The following is a 12318-nucleotide window of genomic DNA, read 5'->3' as shown; positions in this document are numbered from 1 at the left end:
TTGTGTGTTATGAAAAAAAGTATGATACAAATATCCAAGGACAGTATAAGCAGTGGTGAGTTCTACAAGTAGTGTTGGGGGGGGGTGTCGCAGGTAGTGAGAGGGGTAAGGAAGAAAGGAAGTTAGGATAGACAAGAGACTGCTATGACAATGATATTTGGAAATTATCACTCTGTACAAGAATTGAATGTTGTGGGGCCGGAGCGATAGCACAGCGGGTAGGGCATTTGCCTTGCATGCAGCCGACCCGGGTTCAATCCCCAGCATCCCATATGGTCCCCCTGAGCACCGCCATGAGTAATTCTTCAATGCACAGCCAGGAGGAACCCCCTGTGTATTGCCTGGTGTGACCCAAAAAGAAAAAAAAAAGAATTGAATGCTGAAAGAATGCAAAGAGACAAACAAACATAATATTTCAATACCTGTATTGCAAACTATAATACTTCAAAGGAAATAGAAAGAGTGAAGAGGAGAGAGAGAAGAAACAAAAGTGACTGCCATAGAGTCAGGTGGTGGGGAGTGGGGTGGAGAGATGGAAACTGGAAACTTTGGTGGTGGGAATGTACTGGTGAAGAGATGGGTGTTGCACTGAACTCAACTATAAACAACTTTGTTTCTATGTATCTTATGGTGATTCAATTTTAAAAACTTCATAATTTTTATTTTGCTTTATATGTCTTACTCGTATGTAACTTAGTGCCTTAACACAGCATTGTGAAAGTCAGTGTCCATACAGATTCAGCAAATTTAAATAAGAGGATGACATTTCATTGCTGTTACAGGTATCACTCAACATAGAGATTAGAAATTATGGCAAATTTTCCATAAAATCAAATCTTAAATAAAATCTTATTGCTAGTATTCATGAAAATTAATGTATTTTACCAAATAAAGAAAGCAAAAACGGTTCAAAGGCATAATACAATCATAAGTAAAAAAAAAAAAAAGGCAAGCCCTTCTAAGTCATAAATGTGGTGACTTTCTGGAAAATGCCAAATATTTAAAATAAAATTAAAATGAATAAAACTGGGCCGGAGCAATAACACAGCAGGTAGGGCATTTGCCTTGCATGCGGCTGACTGCGGTTCTATTCCTCTTCCCCTCTCGGAGAGCCTAACAAGCCATCAAGAATATCTCGCCCGCACAATAGAGCCTGGCAAACTACCCGTGTGGTGGTGTATTAGGTATGCCAAAAACAGTAACAAGTCTCACAATGGAGACGTTACTGGTGCCCGCTGAAGCAAATCGATAAGCAATGAGATGACAGTGATACAGTGATACAGTGACTGAAACTAAAAATACCAGTAACTGGCAATAGGATTATTGCCTTATCTTGCCCATCATCATCTTGCAGCTTCAGACACTGCCACTAGTGGAGAATCACTCAGGGAATTTCTATCTGGAGGAGGTTTTGGTTTTGGCATCTTACTTCGAATAGTTGCCATCTCTTTTCTCTCATCAAAATTCTTCCACTGTTCATATAGTTTTAAAATGGTGCTGATTATTTCCAAAATTTTTTCCACATTCACAGAAAGCTCAGTGAACCACAACCTGGCATTCTTCTGCTGTACAACACAGGCTACATGTAGGCCAGCTAAAACTATCATGTAAGGTGGATACATGAACGATGAGTAGGCCAAGACTCGTCCTGTGACATCACTCACTATCCTCCATGCAAGGAGAAGCAACACGTCCTCTTGGCCCCTGCACATACAGAAGCAAAGATCTATCAGGATGATACACTAGCAAGCAACAATCCATGAGTTCTAAAAGACAAAATTCACTTTCTAGTCTATGGTTTATTCATCCTTTAAGGGAATTTCTTTGGAAAGGCATAAGAAAATCTAGCTTTTAATACAGCAACAGCAGTCAATCTTGTGTTTGAGATACTCTAAATTCCTCTACTTTGTATGCTAAGCACACACCTGTAGGAGCCATTAATACAGGATCTACACTTTTCAGAGAATAACTAGCATAGAATCCCTTGAAATAGACTAGCAGTGGCAATCACTTGTTGTCTTAATTTAAGATGTTCACAAAATGCCAGGATAACATTTGTTAAAATATTTGTAATTTCCAATATTCTTCCTCCAAGAGAAAGTCTAAGTCCTTATGGCATCCCCTAAACAGCTCTTGTTTATTCAAACTTTATGGCAAACAGTGGGAGCTCTGCCAAAAGTTCCCTGCTGTGGAACACAACTTGCCCTGCAGAAAAAATAATAATAATATTTTTTATAAAAAACACCAGCCAGCGGTGAGGCCCACGGAGCAACCATGGACCCACTTTGCCTTGTAGCTGGTTGTTGTGCTCCTTCAATCCAATCATCTTGCTCTGCTCATAAAGGCAACATTGAGAAGAAGAGGATGGTATCTTATTCTCTTATTCTGTTTATGTAGAACAGCAACACTTCGCTCTGTAAACTGTTCCTATCTATCATTTATAATCAGATCTCATAAGTATGTCCACTTTGAAGGTGGGGATCTCATGCCTCAAGACACAATACTTGTTTTGACCTTTTAAGCAACAGATTGTGTCTGACATTTTAAAGAATCTGCCCCATCACACTTCTCATTTGTCTTGCACAGATAATGATGTCATTTGCTCTCACGGAAATTCCCAGCTGCTTACAGAAGTCTCTGACACATAATAAACCTTTAATAAGCATTTACTGTGGCTGAAAACTCTGGGGCATCCTCGGGAGACGGGTGGGTCATGTACCCACCCTGCAGAAGCACCAGCAGCTGCACCTACCCCCACAGCTGCTGCCACTCCACCTCTTCTTGCATGTTCTGTGCAGAGACGCCAAATTGCGAATAACTTGAGGTATCCCGGTTCCCAGACTGAGAACTCTGGTGTCTTATTGGAGTCAAGGTGGGCAGCCTCCCCCCATTCTCTGTATTTCCAGAAGCCCCAGAAGCCATGCTCACCTCTGACAGTGGACTCCTTGTCAACTCATTGGCCCACACTATAGGTCCTGAAGTTCCAGGCACAATCCTAATTCCTCAGCATGGAGATTCCAGTAGGAGAACAACAAATTAGATGGGAAAGTAACATAGAAGTCAATAAACTCAACAAACAAAAACAATAACACAGAACAAATAGCTTAATAAATTTATAGAGAAGGACAAACCTAGCCACACATAAGAATCCTATCTGCTGTATCCAAACTGGTTTAAGGCTACTGGAAATGAATACTGTAAAATCTTTATTTTTAATCAGTTCCTCAAATGAAACTTCACTAGTCAACATCTTTCCATATTTAGAACCCACTCTACATGTGGTTTGGTCTTTTCTGACTTGGAAATCATCTTCTAACAGAGATGCAAATATGAAACTGTGAAAAAGGATTCTCATTTTTGAACGAGGTAAATTATCCTCTGAAATTACTATGTGAGTCTAAAACATACAGAACCTTTTCATTTGCAAGAATTAGTGGTTATGGAGTGGATAAATAAATGGACAACAATTGAGCCCAAGCTAGGGATGAGAACAGGATGCCTTCAGTTATAATTGATAAGACTTGACAAGCATTTTGCACCTCCCAGGTTAAGAGCTGCCAGAGAGAAGAAATGCCCAAGGCCAAGGAAAAGTTGTGTAAGAAGAAAGCTTAAAGAGGAGTATGGAAGCTTAGAAGGAGCCACATACGAAATAAAGTGTCATTTGTCCTTTTCTAATCACAACTCAGTTTATTCAGGAGATTTGGCAGGGCCCTGTTTGGAATAAAGATGCTCTATTAGCCAAAAAAGCCAGTGGAGATTAGGTAGCCAAATAAACTGTGTTGGCCTTCCTGAACTTACCAGCTGTTTCCTTTGAATGGAAATAGAAAAATTAAACCTTCTCACTTCAATATGAAAATAATTCTTTCAGACTCAAGAGAGCATGATCAGGTTCTTACAAGAGAAACTATTTAGCAATGACTTAATAATTCAAGCCTAGAATACAAATGCAAGGGACCAGACATGGAATGTTCATCAGTCTTTCTAATGGCATTTGCAGAGTTATTTTTATGCTTAATCAAATGAGTCTCAGACAGCTTTTGAATATGGAAAGGATGATACACAAATGTTTGTGCCAATTTCTGGTTATGCACTTTGCTTAAAAACTGACTTAGACTAGCTGAAATTTTGACTTAGAGGGTTTTCTTAGTGAGAGCACAGTAAAATATGTGGACATAACATCTGAGTTGGGATAACGTCACTTTACTCTGGATCTCAAGGTAGTAAAAGGTCAGGGAGGTGACAATGTGACAAATTTGCTTTGCACAATTTAATGAGATTTTATACCGTAGGTTGAAGCACACAATTTTCATTAACATTTCCTAGGTGGGGAATACATTGAAGTTCTCTATTAAAAATACAATAAATGTCCCCAAACTGAAAAATTAAAGTGTTTTCCCTTCATTTTCTTAGAAATGCATATTTAAACAAAACGCAATTGTAAAAGAGACAGAAAGAAGTACCCATTGCAAAACATTTATTTCACAAATTAAAGAAGCTTTGAGGTTTTGTTTAATATCAGAAGCTCTAAGATCTTATTGGACTTCTGAGAGCTGTGCCATTTAAGTACCACTGAGAATCTTGCTTCAATTTTCCATACATTAGAAATAAGACCAGAAATCTGGAGGGTAGGTCACACTGGTGGTGCTGGTGAACATTAAATGCTTGAAATAACTGTATAATGAACAATTCTGTAAATCACTGTGTTTCAGTGCTTTAAATAAAAATAATTTAGAGCGAATTTTTAAAAAGAACAGAAATCCCCCCAAATAATACTGCATCAGTGGGTAGCTGTCATTTTCCTCAAAGCCATTGTTTTTGTATCTTTCCCACAACATGATGGTTTCTAGGAAATACCTGGTTAAGTAAAGTAAAGAGGGGAGGGGGGACCCCAGCAAAATTTGACCAAAAGTACTAATTCATGTGAAGAGAAAAATAATTTTTTTCTTGGCTAAAGTAATTTGGTTTGGCTTTTCACATGACCCAAATTCATCAGATAATTACCCGTTTTCTGTTTCTCTTCGTGCCATTTTGGTCTGGCCTTTGGATCCTGAATATACCCACAGTCCAAGGGATTAACTGAAAATTTCCCCTGATATTATTAAACCCATATACCATGCATTTTATGGCCTTCTGCAGGGCTTGAAATTGCCAACAGTAGAAAGTACACTCAAGAGATTGGCCCGGGTCCCCAAATCAAGTCAAGGAAAAAGAAACATTAAAATAGACGAATTGAGGTTTCAATGATGTGAAAAAAGAATTATTCTAGAGTGATTATATAAATGAGTCACTGTCACTGTCTTCCCATTGTTCATTGATTTGCTCAAGCAGACCCAGTAACGTCTCCATTCATCCTATCCCTGAGATTTTAGCAGCCTCTCTTTACTTGTCCTTCCCAACCATGCCACATTAGAGGCTCTTCAGGGTCAGGGGAATGAGACCCATCATTGTTACTGTTTTTGGCATATGAATACACCACGGGGAGCTTTCCAGGCTCTCCCATGCAGGCAAGAAACTCTCGGTAGCTTGCCAGGTTCTCCGAGAGGGAGAACTAGGCTATAACGTGTCACGTGCTTCTGGGAGTTTGGTTTTATAGTCTCTAGATGTTGCCCATTGATGGAATTACACAGCACTGGGGGCATTTCTAGGTGTGAATGCCTAGCTACTTGATAATGTTGATAATGGGGGACTGGGTGGAAGAGGCCCAGTCCCAATCCAAGGAGGCTTGGAGATCTCAGCCCCAGGCCCCGCACACCTGGGTTCCTCTGTTGGTTCCTTCATGCATGAGGCTCCTCCAAGTGTGTGGAGAGAGGCCTTGAGCATGGCTGTGGCTGGGTTCCGGAGCTCTTCAGCTGCTAGGGCTCTGCTGGGGGCGGGGGGAGCAAAACTCAACCTGCCCCCTCTGAGGGGCTCCAGTGAAGACAGCCAGGCACAGGGGCAAGAGAGTCTGCCACAAAAAAACAATCCCTTCAAAAATAATCTGCAAGTGGGGCCAAAGCAGATCGGACATTTTCCTTGCATGAAATCCACCCAAGTTTTAACCCCCAGCAACCTGTATGGTCCAAGCCCTGAGCACTGCCAGAAGTAAGCCCTGAGCACAAGCCAAAAAAAAAGAAAAGAAAAAAATATATATACATATACCTATCACATATATCTGCAAAACAATCTCTTTGCTGTCAAGAGTGCAAGAAGTTAGAGCATATCCCCTGAGCATCACCAAAATGGACCCAAGGCCACCAGGTGTGGCCCAAAACCAAATTTCAGTAAACTCATTCTATATAAACACAATTCAAGACCTGAAGAGATGGTACAGTGGTGAAAATCTCACCTGCTTATGCTGTATGAGTTCATTTGATTATGATATACAATCCTCTTCAAATATCACTGAGTCAGATTAACTAACGTATATATATATATATATATGTGAGTACATGTAAAATTAAACTAATAATCCCACACACCTGAGAAAGTTTAAATGTAAATACCTCTTGATTATTGTGAATACTTGTTAGAGTTGATCAACTTTTTCTACATTAACATGCATAGACACACACACACATACACACACACACCAATTTGCTCTGGTGTGACTAAACAGAGACAGTAAGGATGGTGATAACCATTATTGAACTTATGTGTGAGATTTTGATCTAAATCTTTCACAAATAAAGCCCCACTTGATGTCTAGCCTCTCGGGTAGATACCATTATGCTGTCTGGCAGATGATGAAAGCATGGTATGAGGATTCATAAACCTCCAATTTTCTCAGCTAATTAGAAGAGAGATCCAGGATAGAAGGCAGTCAGTCAGCCATGTCCTAGAATTTATACTATTGCCCACTTAACCCATCACCTCATAAAATTAATATTATAGCTTGGAATGAAGATGACTGGAATACCCCATGAAAAATACTTCCCCACCCTAGCCTCTAGTTTCTGGGGACCATACCTGTGTCTTGTAGGATTTAGTAGTGTTCTTGGCCACATAAAATAGAAATGGTTACATTAGTGACTCATTTAGAGTTCTGAAGAAGACTAGGGGATTGATAGGGCATTACTTCTATTGATAGTTCACAGGGGACAAACCAGTAGTGAGCTCTTTGCTGAAGGACCTGACCAGGAAAGCAGAGAAAAGGGTTCCCAAACTTCTTCTGGAAGTGGCCATCTAACATGTAGCAGGGCAGACCATCCTCTGGCTCAGACTTGCCCTTCCATCTGGTCCCACCAGTTTGATCTGCTCACCTCAATCCACTGCTCATCATCACTGTCTCCCCTGCTAGAGAGTCAGACCATCATGGGACTCTATCACCCATTCATCCAAAGCATACAACCTGATAACCTGACTCTGCCCTCTCCCTGCTGTCACCTGATTTTATGTGCTAGCTGACAAAGTACTTCCTTAAATAGCTTCCTTTGGGATTTTCAAGGCTCTCTCTCACTCAGAAAAACTGATTCTGAACGATCAAAAGTCTTATAACACTGATATAGGCCTCTGTTTGGGCTCCGTTAGCCTATTTTATTCACTTCTTCCTTTTTCACTTTGCTACTCAAAGCAATACAGATGATTTGCGTAGAACAGGCAGGAAATTTGAAAATATAGAGAAGTCACTATTTAATATTTTTCTTTTTAGCAATAAGTCTTCCCTTCGAAAGATATTCAACTCAGTTTAAGAAACAACCCAAACTGATTCACTCACATGAATGTTCTGTCTCCTTCATTTGATTTGTTTTTCCCTCTTTCTCAAATCTGCAGACGCTCTTCTTGGGCATAGGTCTCTTTGGCACTAGAAAGAAAGGAGTTTGAGGTCTTAGCTTTTACCCTAAATAAACCATTAACTCACTGTAAAATTTGTGGGGGCTCTTTGTCTGTGCTGATGGTCTCTTCCAGTTTCCCCCAGCTTATGAGGCACTAGGCGGCTATGCCTTCTGTCTGTTGTCCTCAGGAATCCCAAAAGCAATGAAGCTTTGTTTAATCCCATTTTGCTAAGAGAGAAGCTGAGGATTATCATCCAGGTGTTGTGACAAGTTCACAATTAAAATCTAAGTTTTCTGAACTCTGAGACACTTTTCAGTCTACAAGTACAGTAGCACTGTTGTCCCATTGTTCATCAATTTGCTCAAGCTGGCACCAGTAACGTCTCCATTGTGAGACTTGTTGTTACTGTTTTTGGCATATCAAATACCCCACGGGTAGCTTGCTTGCCAGGCTCTGCCATGTGAAAGGGATACTCTTGGTAGCTTGCTGGGCTCTCTGAGAGGGACAGGGGAATTGAACCTGGGTTGGCCACGCATAAGGCAAATGCCCTACCTGCTGTGCTATCGCTCCAGCCGACAAGTCCAGTATTTAGATTAATTGTATGTATCCCTGTGCATGTATTTGCTTGTAATTACAGAGTCACTAAATCTATTATCATAAGGAAAACAATACTGGGTAAATTCAAAGTCTACAACACATCAATGCATAACACAGAAAGGAAATGCCTAATGCTCACCCCACTCAGGGGTAGAGCTATGGAGGTATCCTTGTCCAAGTATATCTGGGCAGAAAATATGAGTGAGCAAGCAAATTCCCTTTGGTTGACCAATCTGGATTGATTACGTTGATGGGACAATTTCTCACCCTGCTAAGACAAGACCAGACGAGAGTTGCAAAATCTTTTAAAAGGGCAAGGCAGAGACCACAAGCATTCTGGCAAAATGCTGTTGTGTAGTGGCCTCACTTGCAAACTTATTTTGCTGAAATGATAAGGATCCCAGGCAGGATCTCTGGCCAGGAAACTCCAGTACCTCCCAATGAGGGAGGGGGCCCACTGGAAAATGGACAATGAACCATATGCAGACTCCTATATCCCTGACACAGCAAAACACACTTTTTGCTCTGGATGGCCAAGTTGTTTTCCCACTGTGCGCGTGGGAGGGATGACGCATTCTGTGACAGTAACTGCGAACAGGTGGGGACAAAAACAAGGGTCACTTCCAAGAGGTCTGTTAAAACTCTCCCTTTTCAAAGTCTGAGGAAATAATAAAGTGGCGGCCCAAAATGAAAGTCTGTCTGTTGCTATGCATTCAGCATACACCTTGTATAGCCCCTCAAAAGTTTCCATGAAAGTCACAGCTGTTATTTGAATGTTGGGTTGAGAAACTCTCCAGGCTCATGGCAAAGGAAAATACCTTTGTTGGTTGTTACACCTGCAACAGAGATGAATGCGAGTTGAGGTCAGGTGCATCACATTGTATCTGGAATCATAATATCTTTCATTTGCACAGAGATTTACAGTTTATGAAACTCTCTTGTGTACATTGATGTATTGTAAAATTGTGTACATTGATGTGTGGCATCTTCCTTATCCAAGAAATAAAAGCTCGATTCTATTTTCGAATCAGTTTCTGCAGCACATAGGTGGCCAAATGTTTGAGTGTCTAAATTAATTCGTAGCATCCAACAATGTCCTAGCATCTCACAGCTTCTCAGTCCACTAATTTCTTTTTCCTCATAATAACAATGAGATACAGCTTATTTCATGCAGGAATGTATTTTGTTTTTAATGGCTGACTTATAATAATCACATATGCACTTATTGTGGTGGGGCAGCACAGTCAGCAGTGCTAGGGAACTATTCCTGGCTCTCTTCTAATCGAATGACCTTTGGCAGGGAACCATATGTTGTGCCAGGGACCAATCCAGGGTCAGACAGTTGAAGCGACTGCAGACAAGAAAAAGGTCATAACCCTTGCACTACCTCTCTAGCCGCTGCTGCATTCTAGGTATCAGCTCTCTGTCAGACAAATGATGTGACCACTTTCCATTACTTATTGAGTCTGTGATTCAAATACTATGTATTGAACTTGGAGTTAGAAAGATTTCTAGTTATTATTATAAGCTCCTCAATCACAAATAAAGAGAATAGGCCCAAGTATAAGATCACATAGCTACCTACTGGTGAAATTAATATTGGAATCCAAGGCTTCTGACTTTTTCTCTTAAGTTGTAGTTAATATTTTGCATTGGCAAACTTTTAGGGGATGCTAGCTATATAGTCATACTGTTCAGGTATATCAATTTTTTAAAAGCTACAGATAGATGCAACAACATGGTTGGATCTCAGACATAATGTTGACTAAGAATCAGACACAACAGGTTATGTATTATGTAATTACATTGATTTACAGCTCTGGTAGTGGTGATAGAAATTAGATATCTGGTTCTTGGGTGGAGATGCCCCTCTTATAGGAAGGTATGAAGGAGCTTTCTCAAGTTATTGAAACATTTTATATCTTGATGAGGGATAGTTGCCTGGAGATATATGTATGTGTGTACATATACAAGAATTTCTTATGCTGCATATTTGATATCTGTTCATAGCACTGTTTATAAGTTGCACATCAGGAGGCAGCAAAAAATGAAAATCAAAGAAAATAGAGATGTTCCAATTTCTCATTAACTTAATGCTATTGAGCAAAATAAAATTATTCTGGCCCCCAAGTGATTTCTAATCTGAATTATTCCTTTTGGCTGACTTTCTCTATTACACAAACCACAAAGTTGCCAAATATCTACTTCTTCGAATAGTCTGGCTTTTTCTTGAACAAGCTGTGGGTTGGGCAAATTGACCTTCAAAGTCACTTCCAGGTCCAAATTTCTGGGATTTTTTGAAAAATAGATGCCAAAACATATATATAATCTCTTAGTGGGAAGGAACATCAGAGGCTGTCTGGTTCTTGTCTCTTATTTTGTAGGAGAAAAGAGTAAGCATGGAAACTGGAAACAGCTTGTCCAAGGCTGTCCTCACAGTAATTAGCACAGTGCCACAGACTTCACCTTAACTCGCTTCAACAAATAATCTTGGGTGTCTTCTAGGTGACAGACACCACTTTAGAATTTATGCAGGGCTCCCAGGTTCCATAAAGCCATAGCCAAATCCCTGTTGCATGACTTTGTGAGAGAAGCAATGAGCTCATTTCCCACATCCTAGTATGAGAACACCAACAAAGTCAGGAGACATTAAGAGGAAGTGAAACAAAGGCCAAAGCACCCCAAAATATAACCACATAATGTTCTTTACTAAGCTCAACCATCAAACCAAGCAGGTCTTTTCATAATCCAGGGTGATGTTTCTCAGACTCTAAAACATGACATGAGAAGTACGTCAAATATACTACTGGAATTCCCAATTGATGACCTAAATTATATAAACATAAAATTGCCAATATTGTAAATTTCAACAATCTTTTTCATGAATTTAAAAAAAAAATTTATGTCAGCTTCCTGGACATAGCCAACAGTGCTTAGAAGTGACCCCTGGAAATCTCACAGGACCATATGTGGTGTTGGGGATTTGAAAGAGGATTTTTACCATAAGAGTGATGTGTAGGCAAGTATTTTACCTTTTGTACTACTTCCGTAGCTCCCAAAGGTTGTAATATTTTTTTTGCTTTATTGGTCACACCTGGAGATGCACAGGGGTTACTCCTGGCTTTGCACTCAGGAATCACCCCTGACAGTACTCAGGGGACCATATGGGATGCTGGGAATAGAACCCGGGTCGGCTGCATGCAAAGCAATCACCCTACCCTCTGTACTATTTCTCCAGCTCCAAAGGTTGCAATTTTTAACAAGCACTTTTCATTTCCACCTGACTTAGCAAACGTGAGGAACTAATGACTGAGGCATTCTTACAAAGTGGCTGTACGAACTAAATAAACATGATGATTGAGAACTTTGCTGCTCATCATAAAAATTTGTTATTGTGGCAACAGTGTAGTGTCATAGACCCAGTAGATAATTTCAGAGAAAGTTATAAGACAGACCTTTCTTTTTTAAAAAATTTTTTAAATTTTATTGAATCACTGTGAGATAGTTACAAGCTTTCATGTTTGGATTACAATCTCACAATGATCAAACACCCATCCCTCCACCAGTGCACATTCCCCACCACCAATATCCCCGATATACCCCCCCTTTCCCACCCTCCCCCTGCCTCCGTGGCAGACAATATTTCCCATACTCTCTCTACTTTTGGGCATTATGGCTTGCAACACAGACACTGAGAGGCCATCATGTTTGGTCCATCATCTACTTTCGGCATGCATCTCCCATCCCAACTGGTCCCTCCAGCCATCATTTTCTTAGTGATCCCTTCTCTATTCCATCTGCCTTCTCCCCTTCGCTCATGAAGCAGGACAGATGTTTCTTTTTTACAGATCTTTCTTTTTGAAATTTTTATTTATTTTTTTAATTGAATCACAGATCTTTCTTAATCCTATCACTGACTAGCTATGCAAACTCTCTTGTTCAGCTGTCTCTCTTCTCTGACCCTGTACT

The 12318-nt window shown here is 40.2% G+C and overlaps 1 pseudogene; it reads right to left on the bottom strand.

The window, feature by feature from the left end:
- Positions 1–1343: 1343 nt before the first annotated feature.
- On the bottom strand, positions 1344–2217 carry LOC101540879 (cyclin-C-like; annotated as a pseudogene).
- Between the last annotated feature and the right edge of the window lie 10101 nt (positions 2218–12318).

The sequence above is a fragment of the Sorex araneus genome, chromosome 10, assembly GCF_027595985.1.
Source record: "Sorex araneus isolate mSorAra2 chromosome 10, mSorAra2.pri, whole genome shotgun sequence".
NCBI classification, from domain to species: Eukaryota; Metazoa; Chordata; class Mammalia; order Eulipotyphla; family Soricidae; genus Sorex; species Sorex araneus.
Note: the sequence above shows the minus strand (reverse complement) of the source record. Positions and strands in the feature narration are given on the sequence as shown.